Raw genomic sequence first — 15,824 nt, 5'->3', positions numbered from 1 at the left:
GGCGTCTCCTGTGCTGAGAAGGGCGCGACATGAGGCGCAAGTGGAGCGAGGCATCTTGAAAAAGACGCCAGACTTTTTGTGAATAGTTCGTGAGAACTAGCTTGCTGAATAAAAGGATACGCCGCCGGATGGCGAGCTCGCAGGATGGCTGAAGGTGGCTGAGACGGCCGGCTTCTTCTAGCGCTGTCCACGCTTGCTAGATGCCCCTCGAACGGCGACGCTGCTTCCAGGTCAGCGATGCGGAGAGCTTCGCTGAAGAGATGAAAATCAGGGTTCCAGCCTACTGAACTACGCTTATATGCACTCTAGTCACGCCCATTTTGGCGGGCTTTGATGCAGTGAGCGCCGGACGCCTCTCATTGGATGCGAAGTTCGCCCAAGCTCGTCTATAGGCTGCAGCAGTTGCCGCAGAGCAACCTATGAGCTCGCTAGCTAGCTCGCCAAGGTCTGCAGCTGCCGCGACTGGCGCTGACAATGGATACAAAAATTAAGGATAATTTTTGGCTTCAGTATCTCAGAAAAGATGAATCTTTCCCGTAGCGTAAGCTAGTTTACGCAATACGAGAGAACCTCTCGTAAGAGAACTGGAATTGGTTTGCAACAGGAGGAAAAGCTGTATGAGGAGACAGTTGTCAGCCTGGCTTCACTGAAGAGCTGTTTTAACAGAGTAAAAAATATTTTTTATTTGCAATGAATATACTTTTGCAACATGCAGTATAAGTCTCATAAAATTACTGTGTTTCAGATAGTATAACATATATAACATTTAATATTAATAGAAAAGTTGACCCAAATATGTAAATTCTGTCATCATATACTCAACCTCATGTCCTTCCAAATCCATGTGACTTTCTTTTGCAGAACCCCCAAAAATGTATTTTGTATTCCATATAAGGAAAGTAAATGGTGAGCAAAATAGCTTGTTTTGGTCACCAATGGCATTCATTATATGGACAAATTTTTTTTTTTAAATGTCATCTTTTGTGTTTCACAGAAAAAGTCATACAGGTTTGGAAGGACATGAGGTTGAGTAAATAGCTGTGCGTAAGGTCTTAAGTTGGGGTATAAAGTTCAAGGCTTCGTAACTACTAGTTTGCAACTAAGTCGGTAGTAAGATGGCCGCCAGAGCACTTCCGGTAGCTTCACCTACTGCTGGCAGTATAGAATTCTATGAGCAATCCAGTTATATATATAGATCAGTGGTTATACGGCTATGTGGCATGGGGGGCGTGGTCGTGTCGGTCTGCGGGAGAGAGAGAGAGAGAGAGAGAGCGGTAAGGCTTGTCTCCTGGTTTGTAATTATCTCTAACACCTGTGTCTTGTTGTAGTGATACGAAGAGAGACATTTAAAGGGACGCCAAGTGTCGAGAGAGAATCCAGAAAGCTCCACAGACTGAGCGTGATATTGTTTTGTTTACATTTCTACGGCGGTGACCGTCGTATGTTCGTGAAAGAAATTAAAGTGCTGATTTCAAACCTGCTTTGCTGTCTTCTGACTCCTCCATTGCTCAACGAACCTGTTCACACGCTACTTAAGTTCTTACAATGCTCACAGTAAATGTACGTGTATCTAGGTCATCTCATGTAATGATTTGCTGTGTCACATTTAGCAGAGAGAATATCCAGATGTCGTGACGAATCTTATTAGTGTTCTGACTCAAAGCTTCGGTCATATTCAGGCAGCTCAGGGTCAGCAGCAGCAACAACAACAACAGCTTTCTCCTGCTGTTTCTCTGCCTCGAGTAGAGCAGGATATAACCAGGTTATCAGCACCTACTCTAAAGAATCAATCTGTTAAATTTGTTTTGCTTTTGCACAATTAACATTATAAGTGATGTTCTTTTATTGTTTGTAGATCGTTTCCTGGGATGCTTATTTGTTACGATCGTTTAACTTTTTATTTGTAATCTATTTAGGCCTATTGTCTCCTTTAACAGTGATAATATAACATCTATTTATATATTTTTAAATATGGAGTTTACATTTTTAAGAAGACAACATACTATGGTATAGACAATTATAATCTATAAAGTAAACATAAGAATCAATCAATAGTCCAATCAATTGAGAGAGAAAAAAAACTACAGATGCTGGCTATGTTAGCAAGTATGGCTAATAAATCCACCGCTTTAACTGATCTCTAACTTCTTTATCTGAAGCAAACGCTGTTAAAGCACATTTAATGCTAATTAAATAAAAGGAAACAATCTTTTTTTATTATTATTTTTTTATTATTGAACAAGAACAGAACAAAAAACAGAATGTACATCTACAATGACATTGGTAAGTACAGGTAAATGAGTATTAAGCAAGGCACATATCAGTTAAAATAAAATAAATAAATGAAATGTATAAAATACAAATACAGAGGGGTCTCTTTATTCCTCTTTTAAGAGCTCAAGGTCTCTTATTATTCCAGCCAATTTCTGGGCCTTTTTACTTTTCATACATTCCAACGCTGGAAAGAAATTACAAATCAATTCTCTTAAATACAGAAAAATAAGGTTTCGTCTTCATACATTTGGACTTATGAATGAAAAATGTGCCCAGTATCAACATTACATTAATAAGAAATTCATTTCTTTTCTCGTCCAACAGCATTCCAAACATAACATGTTTCCTAGCAAAAGTGGGCAGTGAGTGAATCTTAGATTCAACCAATCAGACATATTTTCCCAAAAAGTATTTGAAGAAAAACAAGGAAAAAAAAGATGATCAGTTGTCTCTATCAATTTGACAAAAAGTACAGGCATTTTCTTCAAAATTAAACAGTTGTCTTAAAAATTCACTTGACTGGTATACCCCATTTAATATTTTAAAATGAGTTTCCTTAAACAATCAACTTCATATACCTGAGATCCACCTGCATGCCTGTGCTCAGCCATGATGTTTGATCCGTGTCTCAAGCTAATGACGTAACTTCCAGAGAGGCATCACTGAGCCCGTTGTACACGCCCCAATCCCCTGACTCCACCCCCACGTCAAAACAGTGCCATAAAGTGAAACGCAGAGTAAAGTGAAGCGCAAAGGCAAAACGGTATCACGAGCTCACACGTGATGGAAATGCAGATTAAAAGGAGCATTGCAAAGAAAAAGATGTGTGGCAAAATCATTGCTGCCTAAAAATCTGTTGCAAAGATAAAAAAGGATAAAAGTTCTTTAGTTTCTTTTACAACAGTCATTGATTTTTGCAATTAATTATATCTTGGTTTTTGCTATATTTTATTTATATTTTGCAATTCTTTATTTTTGTTTACAAAACTTTCTTTTTTTCTCTCGATACTTTATTTTACGTTTGTGATACTTAATTTTTGTTTAAAATTTTATTTTTTGTGTTTGCTCAATACTTTATTTCTTTTGCAAAACTTTATTTTATTTTGCAATACTTTATATTTTTGCAAATATATGTGGCATGGAATTGATTCTATAGTAAACCTTATTTTGGGTAAAATGCCATTGTCCTTAAGAAATAAAACTGAATACAATATATTTAGTGTAATCAGAATAGAAGCTTTGAAACAGATTAGAAAAATTGGCATGCAATAACAAGACATATTTTGTGTATTGCTTATATTATTATAATTTCAAGTAAAATACTGTTTGTTCATCTTGAGTCCATGAAAGAAAGAAGGGGTTTGGTTAACATTCACCCTTTTCCATTGCAATCTTGAGCTTTTAATATTTTAAAAACTATAATTGTTTGCAAGTATAATATTAATCCATCTTTCTGGCTGTTTTATAGATAGCCTAATATATTATGTTTATATTTTCAAAGATCTGTTTTGCTAGGCTAAAGAGGGTAATTGAAAAGCAATTAAATTGAAATTACTAAATCTGCTGAAAATCTACATTTAGATTCTCAAATTAATCAATTTTGTGTATTTCTTAGATTTTATTTGTAAAGTGTGCTTTAAGAGACACGGGGAGTGACATGGTTGCATCAGAGATGTAATTTTACTCACAGCTGATTGGTTCAGCGTCTGTTAGCGATCAATGTGTCATTTCTGCTGCACTACATGGAATTGCATTCTGTTTTGTCAACAGTCGAAATATCTTCAATATATAATTTTACAAAATAGAGCTGTCGAAATTAAAGTTTTAATACATGCGATTACTTTAAAATGTTAAATGGGTAAATTTTTCTTATTCCAATTAACACTTTTACCAAATTTTCACATAAGATTCTGACATATTATTCTGCTTTATGTGAGATCTGAACACTGGTTGGAATTGGGCAGAGCCTTTGCAATGTGTCGAGGGTCATTATATTAACACACACACTCCACAAACACACACACACAATGATTCTGTGTCAGTGATCAAGTGATGGAGAAAGGACCTGTTAACTGTAATTTTTTTGTACAAAACAAACCCAGCTGAGAGCTAGAGTGAAGCATCAGCATTTCCACGGTGTCAACTTCCAGACAATTCGAAAAAAGTATCATTACGTGGACAGTGCCAGTGCTAAAAGCAAAACAACATGTTCTCTGAAAGTTCAAAGTGGCAAATCATGTAAATGCGGCTTCAAGATAGCTGTAGCAAAGTAAATAGCCACTATTAATATTGTGGAGGATGAGGGTGCAAGCATTTAATGCCCAGTGCAATGAAAGTGCAAACTACTGGGACTAGATGTTTCAATTAGTCAACCTCCCACTTAGACTTTGGGAAATGTTTAATGTTACTTGAATTGGTGCTATTTTAGTGCATTTCTATCTTTATACTGTGAGTAAAAAGTTACTCAAGTAAATGTAATGGAGTAAATGTAGCACATTACTATCCACCTGTGCTTATAATAGAAGTACATGGGTGCCAGCACTTTGATGGTCCAAAAGTCATATTTAGGCAGCATAAAAATAATCCACACGACTCCAGTCGATCAATGAACGTCTTCTGAAGCAAATCATTATGTATGTGTAAAAAAATAAGTTGATTATTAAATATACGTTTTTGGGTGAACTATTCCTCCTTACCACCAGATAAGTAGTCCATACAACTGAGTGCTACATACACGTTTTCTGAAGCCATACAAATGTTTTGTATGAGGAACAGACCGAAAGTTAAGTCGTTAGTTACTAATAATCTTCCCCTCTGCCTAAGGTCTTAACTTGTTAGCAATCTCATGCAGTTACAAAAATGCCGTCTTGAAACATCGCACCAGGTTTGATGTCATGCTCATTGTGTCGTAATCAAATGCTATGCGCTAGTTTTAATATGTGTAAAGGATAATGTGATATGAGAGCTGCAGTACAGGGCAAGATTTTCATTTTCAGGTGAACTAGTCCTCTACACTGTTATTTCCACACTTTAATTAAGTCTACACCTTGAAGAATGAAAGAACAATGAGCACATTTACATGCACAAACGTACACTGATTATGCTTAATAAGCCTTAAACTGCTTTCCTTTATTGTGGTAAGGTCCTAAACGGATTAAACATATTCCGATAACAACAAGTAGATTTTTGCCCATATCACGCTTTTGTGTTGCATGTAAAAAAACCTTTACCTACATTCCAACCGGCTTATCTAATGTGCGCAAGTGTTGTGCTCATGTCTGTTTCAACTTTGACATCAAAACCAGCAAATAATGCAATGATTTAAAATCTCACTGTAACAACCCTCACGGGAAGGAGGACAGGAAACGAGGCTTCAACAAAAAGGTTTTAATTGCCGTCTTTCTCACAATAGTTTACAAAGATAAGATACAATACAATACAACACAACACAAGCACACTGGGTTGGCTTGTCGGGTTCTCTCGACTGGAGGCTCTGTGTCTGCTTTTATGCCACTCTCCTCGTGCTCACTGGAATTAGAGACAGGTGTTAGGCATAATTTAGCTCAGATGTAAGCGCCCTTACCGCTTTCCTCTCCCGGACGGGCGCTTGACCACGCCACCGCTGCCACATACCCCCACCATCCGACCTGTCTACCACTCCCCCCCCATTTCTGGAGAGAAAGTCGGCGACAGCCATCTGTATCCCCGGTCTGTGGACCACCTTGAATTTAAAGGGCTGGAGAGCCAGTTACCAACGGGTGATCCGGGCATTAGTATCTTTCATGCGGTGGAGCCACTGGAGTGGGGCGTGATCTGAGCAGAGGGCGAAGGCCCGCCCCAGCAGGTAATACCGGAGGGTGAGGACCGCCCACTTGATGGCCAAACACTCCTTCTCCACGGTGCTGTACTTAGTCTCCCTCAAAGAAAGCTTCCGGCTAATGTACAGCACTGCACTGAGGCAGCCTCTCTCCATCCATCTGCGAGTGGTCAGCACAACTGGTATCTGGTACAGAGGTACTGGCCCCCAGCCAACATCTGGTCTGAGTAAGCTGCTCCAGTCATGCAAAATGGATAAAAGCGCTGCAATGAAAGTAGAAGTCAGGTGCATGAAGAAGCGTTCCCCCACAAAGTGCGGCTTTAACCCGCGTAAACGCCTGTTTACAGGATCTGGAGCCCCCTTTTTAGTGAGGTCAGTCAGCAGGCTAGTGCCGTCCGAGTAATTAGGCACAAACATTCTATAATAGCCAGCCAGCCCCAGGAACTGCCTCACCCCCTTTTTGGTCTTAGGTCTAGGGCAAGTCGCAATCGCCGTGATCTTATCAATTTGGGGACGCACCTGGCCATGACCCAAGTGGAACCCCAGGTACCGTACCTCAACACGCCCAATCGCGCACTTCTTGGGGTTTGCCCTGAGCCCCGCCTGCCTCAGCGATCTCAGGACGGCCCTCAGATGTTGCATGTGCCGCTGCCAATCATTGCTATAAATGATGATATCATCCAAATAGGCAGTGGCGTACGCGGTGTGAGGTCTGAGGATCCTATCCATGAGGCGTTGAAACGTGGCTGGAGCCCCAAACAAACCGAAAGGAAGCGTCACAAATTGGTGTAATCCAAACGGCGTAGTGAAGGCTGTTTTCTCACGGGATATTGGTGTCAAGGGGATCTGCCAATAACCCTTTGTTAAATCCAAGGTCGAATAAAATCGAGCAGTACCTAACCGATTGAGCAGTTCATCAACACAGGGCATTGGGTACGCGTCAAATTTAGACACCGCATTGACTTTTCTGTAATCCACACAGAATCGAACAGACCCAACGCTCTTGGGAACAAGAACAACCGGGCTGGACCAATCACTGTGGGATTCCTCTATTACTCCCATCTCAAGCATCGCATCTAATTCCTCCCGAACTATTTTCTTTTTATGATCGGGTAAGCGATAGGGGCGGCAACGTACCACCACGCCCGGCTTGGTCTCGATGTGGTGTTGTATGATGTTTGTATGGCCCGGTAGAGGGGAAAGTACATCTGCAAATTCCTTTTGTAATTCGGAAACCTCTGTGAGTTGACGCGGTGAGAGGTGGTCGCCCATACAGCAGCTCAAACGGGGAGAACCCTGTGGAGGCTTGCGGGACCTCTCGTACTGCAAACAACAGGGGGTCCAGCCACTTATCCCAATTTCTAGCATCATCGTGTACGAATTTACGAATCATGTTCTTGAGCGTTTTATTAAATCGTTCCACTAGGCCATCAGTCTGGGGATGGTAAACGCTAGTGCGAATCGACTTAATGCCCAAGAGCTCGTAAAGTTTGCGGAGTGTTCGTGACATAAAAGTCATGCCTTGATCGGTGAGGATTTCTTTCGGAATCCCCACCTGGGAGATTATCTTGAAGAGTGCCTCTGCAACACTACGTGCGGAGATGTTGCTCAGAGGCACTGCTTCCGGATATCGCGTTGCGTAATCCACTACGACTAACATGAAGTGATGTCTGCGTGCTGACCGTTCTAATGGCCTGACGAGGTCCATCCCAATTCTTTCGAAGGGGACCTTGATCAATGGTAGAGGGCCCCATGGCGCTTTTGGGGTGGCCGGTGGGTTTACCAGCTGACATTCACGGCACATGGCACACTACCTGCAGACGTCACCACCAATGCCCGGCCAATAGAAATGGGCTATTAGACGGAGAAGTGTTTTTCGTTCCCCTAGGTGACCGGCCATAGGATTATAGTGAGAATCCGTGGAATCAACAATTGAGTCACTTCCTCCTTTGTTTGAGCGTCCTGCGTCACTCTATACAGTCGATCTATAATCATGGCAAAATATGGGTATGAAATGGCGATGCCCGGCCGGAGCTGTTGACCATCAATTACTCTCACTTGGTCAAGAGCATGTTTAAGGGTTTCGTCCCGCGAGTGCTCTAGAGGGAAGTCCCCCTCAGGGAATGCCTCCCCTGCCAAAGCATCGCACACCGCATTCCTCTTTATGCAGGACCCAGATGAACAGCCTCCTCCAGCGATGCCGGGCGGTGGCACTGGACCCACTCTGCCATCTTCCGGGGCAGCCGTTGGACGAATTGCTCCAGTACCACCTGATCGATCACTCCCTCAACGTCGCGGTCCCCCGCGAGCATCCACCTCCGACAGGCGTCTCGGAGCCATTGAGCAAACGCAAACAGGCGATCAGACTTTTCTAACTTCATGCCCCGGAAGAGCTGGCGATTCTCTTCCGGGCTCCGACCGACCCGTTGCAGAATGGCTCTCTTCAGGTCTGTATAGGCCAGGAGTTTCGTCGCCGGCAGTTGTTGTGCCACCAGTTGAGCTTCCCGGACAGGAGAGGAATTAGGTGGGCTGCCCACTGTTCGAGTGGCCAGCCCCAGATTTCTGCCGTGCGCTCAAACAAATCGAGGAAGGCCTCAGGATCATCTGCTGCCCCCATCTTCTGTAACGTGGGCGGGGGCAGTGTAGCGCGGGTGTCCGGGGTCGCGGTTGTGGCTGACGTGGTCTCTTGGATGAGGAGGCTCCGGATGGCATGCCGTTCCTCTGCCTGAGCCTGCATGATTAAAAAAAAACGCCGATCTTGGTCCTGCCGGAGGACCTCTGCCAGCTGGGAGGACTCTATGGGGCGACCTTTCTCCATGCTTGGAATTTTTTAATTCCCGGTTTCGGCACCAGTGTAACAACCCTCACGGGAAGGAGGACAGGAAACGAGGCTTCAACAAAAAGGTAAGGCTTTAATTGCCGTCTTTCTCACAATAGTTTACAATGATAAGATACAATACAATACAATACAACACAACACAAGCACACTGGGTTGGCTTGTCAGGTTCTCTCGACTGGAGGCTCTGTGTCTGCTTTTATGCCGCTCTCCTCGTGCTCACTGGAATTAGCTCAGGTGTAAGCGCCCTTACCGCTTTCCTCTCCCGGACGGGCGCTTGAACACGGCCCCGCTGCCACACTCACGTGAACGCATTTATCTTGCGTTGCCTGATTTTTTTTTGTCGTTATCCAGTGTATTAGTTGGTGTGCATATAAACATACTTGCAGATAGATTTTTTTAGGAAACTTCCCGCTTTTATATGTCTTAATAACTAATTCAATTGAACTAGTTTGCTGGATAAAGCTATTTACAAATTCCTTTCCCAAATCATCCAAAAAGCACTGATCTGTTTTAATTGTGAATTTAGGATTATGTGAAGAAATTGGCCAGGTTGCAGGCCAAGTACGATGCAGAGCAAGAGTCCAAAGCCAAACTTGGACATCGCTGCCTTGAGAACATCATACAAGAGCAGACTCTCTTCTCTGGAGAAGTCCAGAGCCAGCTGAACTCATTACACTGCTTATGTTCTAGCTCAGTGGTTCTCAGCCAGTGGGGCGCGGACACTCTCCCGGGGGGGGGCGCGAGTAGGCTACGATGGAAGGGAAAAAAAACTGGGAAAAAATTTTTTTTGGGCACATTTTTTTTAGCACTAAACTACTGTCATAAAAAGTTATAGTTTTGTATATACATAACTCCTGAATAAAAATTTAAATGTGTTTGGACTGATTTAAAAAAAACAAATTTGATTGGTTTGTCGATAGTGAGCGCAAATGCAGGTGATAAGCATAAGCGGTTTCATCAAGCGAGTCATTGAGTCGTTCATTCAAACGATTCGTTCAAACGGCCGATTCATCAAGAATGAGAAAGATGTTTGCGAATGGGTCATTGAATCTTTGACTCAACCGATTCGTTCACAACACTGAATCATTCAAAACACGATTGAGTATTGCTGTGAGATGCGCTATGGCTATGCTGTGATCTTTGTTTGGATTTATTGGATCTATTTTCGCTGCTAAAATAGACTAAAACAGTCATTATTTCGTCTAAAATGTAAGTGACTTAATATTATTAACTTGTTTGTTGAACTGTCATATGAAATCAGTGTCACATTTTCAATCGGGAGGTGATGGTAAATTAAGTGATGGTCAATTGTCAGCTCTCTTGGTCGTCAGGTCGTGTGATGTATGTTGCTGAACTGTATTCAAATGTTATAAATATAAAAACACCACATTTTGAAATTTAACTGCAGTATGTCAATTTAGTTTATTTGTGTGTGCTGCGCTCATAGACTTTTAAAACGGCGCTCATTTGTTTGATTTCAACCTGCGAAATTCATATTTTGCTCCTTGCAGACAAAGTGCACGCCTTCACACAAAAACTAGACCTCTTGCATCAGTCGAGGGAACTGCAACATGTTCCCCAGCCTTGCAGACTTTATCACTGATGCAGGCACGTCACACGATTTCTCCTCCCTATTTCAATCAGTGTCTGAGCACCTGTCAGCAATGAGAAAACAATTTGCGACGTACTTTAAAGAGGATTATCGCTCTTTTGCGTGGGTTCGAGATCCGTTTGTGTGCACAGCAAACGAGCTATCAATTGATATGCAGGAACAGCTTATTGAGCTGAAGAGTGACAGTAGACTGAAGGAACTCTTTAGCTCCTGCCCTCTTTCGTCATTCTGGGCAGCATTGATGCAGGAATACCCTGAACTCTGTGACGTCGCCTTGAAGATTCTCCTTCCTTTCGCGTCGACATATTTGTGTGAGGCAGGATTCTCAAAAATGACTGCACTCAAAACGAAATACCGCAATCGTGCACAAATCGAGGATGATTTGAGGCTATGTTTATCAAACATTGAGCCAAGAATTGAGGATCTTTGCAAGGCAAAGCAGGCTCAGGTCTCACATTAACATCACCTACCAGCAAGCTTCTGTAAAAATGCAGATGATGCCTACTATTAGGCCTAGTAATAATAACAATAATAAAGCATAAATTAATATCAGAGGTCTGGTGCCAATTCCCAATTATAGCAATAGCCTAGTAATGATAATAGGCCTACTGATGATGATGATAATAATAATAATAATAATAATAACAACAATAAAGCATGTAACCTCATATAATTATATAGCAATAGCCTAGTAATGATGATAGGCCTACTACTACTCATAATAATAATAATAATAATGCCTGCAAGCTCACATTAGAAGTCTGGTGCTACTGCCAATTATAATAATAATAATAATAACAATAACAACAATAAAGCATGGGGCGGGGCGGGGGCACTGGGGCCCCAACTGCAATGAACCAGCTTTGGGGGGGCCCAGTTTGCAAAAGGTTGAGAACCCCTGTTCTAGCTCAAGGGGCCTCATTCATGAAACATGAGCAGAACACATTTTTGTGTAAATTGTTTTTAAAGCCGGTATGACATACATTTTTGGATTCAAGTTTTCGTATTTTAAAAACGTTAGTCGGTACAAACAACATTTCAGAAAGAGCCTGCACACTGTTGTATAGCTTTTAAATCTGGTAAATCTTACAGCGTTTCGGTCAAAGACCTTCATCAGGCATTCTTTCAATTTCTTTGAAGATCGTTCTTGTTGCAAGAGAAGTATCACTGTACAGTCTTGGATTTACTCTAGATGTTTCTCCAATGACGCATGATGCGCTCAACTGAACCAGAGAAGGACATCCTCCTGAAACTAATAGACATGAATTGAATTTTTTTTTTTACACTAAAGCTTCATGTCAAACCATTTGTATTGACCTTGGACAGTTTAATTCACAAAAGATCCTCTGATTACAGCAAAGATTACTTTTTGCTACATCAATATTTTACGATGTGAATGCACTCATCAACATTAAAACCACTTCCTCACCTGCCTAATATTGTGTAGGTCCCGCTCGTGCCACCAAAACAGCACCAACCCGCATACCAGAATAGCATTCCAAGATTATATTCTTCTCACCACAATTGTACAGAGCAGTTTTGTGAGTTACCGTGGACTTTGTCACTTCGAACCAGTCTGGCCATTCTCTGTTGGCCTCTCTCATCAACAAGGCATTTCGTCCACAGAACTGCCGCTCACTGGATGTTTTTTGTTTTTGGCACCATTCAGAGTAAATTCTAGAGACTGTTGTGTGTGAAAATCCCAGGAGATCAGCAGTTACAGAAATACTCAACCCAGCCCGTCTGGCACCAACAATCATGCCACGGTCCAAATCAGTGAGATCACAGTTTTCCCCATTCTAATGGTTGATGTGAACATTAACTGAAGCTCCTGACCTGTATCTGCGTGATTTTATGCACTGCTGCCACATGAGTGGCTGATTATATAATCGCATGGATGATTGTTGGTTATCGCTGAATAAAACAAAACTATCTTAACCTCGCTCACTCTCCAGCAGAAAGTTTTCGGGAAGCTCAATTTTACACGGACATTACTCCCAATTCTTTCGTATATTTACTAAATGCTCATGAATGAGGGCCAATAGGGGGAGAATACACTGAAGAAGATGAGAGCTCTCAGTACTCCGATTGTAGGGTTCACTCAACATACAATATACTTAATAATTCAAGTTAGTTCCAGTCCTCAAATCTGATTGGATGAGCGTCTTTCCACTGGGACGATACACTGGATGTCACTCCGCTTTTCCATTTTCATTGCTCTCCAGGTAGTTGTGGGGATTTAGATTTATTGTTCATTTTGATTTCAATCTCTGATTTGTTCAGTGACCATATCTGCAATTACATCTTTAGCCAGCAGGTGGTGACAAAATATATTTTATGTTATGAATGAGTGAATCATTGACTCAACTAATTCGTAAAAAATTTGTTGTTCAACACTGAATCAATGGAAGTGAATGAGAACGATTCGTTCAATTTAAAGATTTGTTCAAAACATTGATTAGTTTATGAACAAAATACCCAATTCCAAGGGTGTATTCCCAATTCCACTTGCTTGGGGGCGGGGGTTTGGTTGAGGCTTTGGAGTTTTCGTTGGCGGCGAAGTAGGGTTGGGCGATGTCCCCTAAATTGGCAGTTGACGATTTTGACAGTAAAACATCGCGATGGACGATGATATCGTCGGTGGAGCGAGGCGGGGATTATATAATTTCATATAATTTTCAAAAATTGTATGAAAAATTATTATTTCGTTATTTTACTAACCCAAGTAATGACTCGTCGGCGCTTTATCAGTAGGTTGCACGACACGTGAAGCATTTTTTTAGCTTTCACTTAAGAAGAGTTGTGCACTTTTTATTTTAATATATCTCTTTATATAAATACTATTTTCCACTTAAAAACTATAATTTCGTTATTTTACTCACTGATGAGCTAAAGGTCGAGGCAGAAATGACCATGTACCTGCAGGAAATGGCCATTGATGGGGAAGAGGACCCGCTGACTTGGTGGAAAAGCGAGCGACAAAAGGTTTCCGTTCATGGCAAGATTAGCACGGAAATATCTGTGCATATGTGCTACCAGTACTCCATCAGAGCGGGTCTTCAGCACAGCAGGTAGTGTAGTTACTCCAATCCGCAGCTTATTAAAACCAGATAAAGTGAATATGTTGGTATTTCTGGCCAGAAACATCGAAATTTAAACATGGTCTATGGTGAAAGATATTAGACTTTACGCATTTTTCGCCATCCGTTGCGGAGCTATTCGATTTTGCATACTATTTTTTAAACGTTCATTTGTGTAGTTCATATGACCACTTTACAATATTTCAATAACATAATTTATTTTGTAGCCTGTGCTGAAGTTAATTGTGCTGCTAATTATAAGTGAAATGTTAATGCCGAGTTTCGGTCTGAGTGTTGTTCCATTTTCCTGTTCTTTATTTGTTGTTCTTCTATGTTTTAATAAATGTGTGTTATTCATATTCACCTTGTTTCTTTCATTTGATTTGACATTATGGATTTATGGCCAAGGAAAATTTTCTTTAAAAGTATTAACCAGACAAAAGTTATTTGATGTTCGCTGGTCTGGGTTTATCTTAAACTGCCGCTTCAGTGTATACAAGAGCTTTGTGACAATGAGCAAGATACAAGAGACACTGCAACTACTAATAATTAATTAATAAAGGCTATTTTCTTGTAGCCTACAACATAACATATTTGAATCTAAATGTACAGTGTAAGACATGTAAAAAAAAGACAAGAAGCTAACAATGTCAAGATCAATATTTGTGTAGCCTGCCTGACACGGTATTTTCACAGACTAACACGTCATGTCTCTGGCATATACCACAGTATTTAAAATAACATATATGCATTAGTTATATTCTCAATTTAATTTACAATCCCTGCAAAGTTTTTAGGTTAACTATAGAAGAGACTAGGATTAGTGAGTCACACTAGCAAGACTCGCAAAAGGGGGCGTGGCATCACGATGGTGGCTCTACATCGTGATGTTGGTCAGCCATCACGATGGACGATGATATCGTCCATCGGCACAACCCTACGGTGAAGAACTAACTGGGCAATTTTTGTCTGAAACATTATTCAATTAGTTATATTATTTACTTGTTTCAAAGAAAGCTTCTTGGAACGCTACTTGCTGAAAGGACCTTGTAAAGAAATCCCAGAAGGTGCTCTTTGGTGACACTCTGAGGAAGGCCGAAATGCATCAGTGTGCAGTGTTTTAGTCATTTTAAAGTTTGTATTGTGATAGCCATGATCTGAATAAAGGCTTTTTAATTTTCTGGGACTAGAAGATGTGCCTTGGACTTTCTTCTGGAGTATATTATTTACTTGTTTGTCGAACTGTTGCATAATTGTGCTGTGGAAACAAACTTTTCTTTTGACTTTTTATCTTTTACAGTGTAGACCAGGATCCACATCCCACCTAGAAACAAGCATATTTACCTTGTCTTTTCTAGCTTTAGCTTAGATTTCTAGAGTTCTGGACTTGCTCTGTCTTGCTATTAAGATGAACATTTAGAACCAATCTACGTTTTATTCAATGGACAGCTAAAAGCTGCCAAATTGGAGATTAGGGATCTTCAGGCAGAGTTTGCAATGGAGAGAGTTGACTATCTGGCCACCATCTGGCATCTGGAGTGGGAAGACCAGCTCCTCCAGGGTATTCTGGAGTGCATGGCACCCCTGGTGTGCAGGGACTGTAAATATAGCAACCTGGACTGGCTGCAGAAGGTGGCAGTGTGTGATGAGGAGGGAGGAACCTGGAGACTGCTAGAGGTCATAGTGCAGAAAAGTACCTCACCTGCAGGTGAAGTCTTCATGATCTTTGTTGTCCATTTGAACAATGAAAGTTAATTTTTATTCTCTATACAGTGCATACCAATTTCTTGCATAATTATAGAGGATACAGAAGTACAATGCAAAAAATAATTCTCCTAGTTAGATTTTTGCCTTTTTTCCCCCGGTAAAATATTTAAATATCCTTAAAACAAAATAGATTTATCTGAGAAGTAAAATTACTTTAGATATTAAGTTTTTTCAGAGAAAAATCTACAGAAATATTTGTACTCCATTCACTTCTATTCATACTCACCAGAATGCAGGAGACTAGAAACGCAAACGCAAGAGGTTTTGCATTCCGCTGCGCACAAAAATTTTAAAGTTTGTTTAACTCTCAACACTGTAAATTTGTTTGATGAGAAAAGTGACCAATAGAAGATAGAAACATCAAACACCGACCTTTTGCTGCATGTTTTTATTGTAGCAGAAAAGTGAGCAGATGGAATATTATAACATTTTAAA

The sequence above is a fragment of the Xyrauchen texanus genome, chromosome 32, assembly GCF_025860055.1.
Source record: "Xyrauchen texanus isolate HMW12.3.18 chromosome 32, RBS_HiC_50CHRs, whole genome shotgun sequence".
Classification (NCBI taxonomy): domain Eukaryota; kingdom Metazoa; phylum Chordata; class Actinopteri; order Cypriniformes; family Catostomidae; genus Xyrauchen; species Xyrauchen texanus.
Note: the sequence above shows the minus strand (reverse complement) of the source record.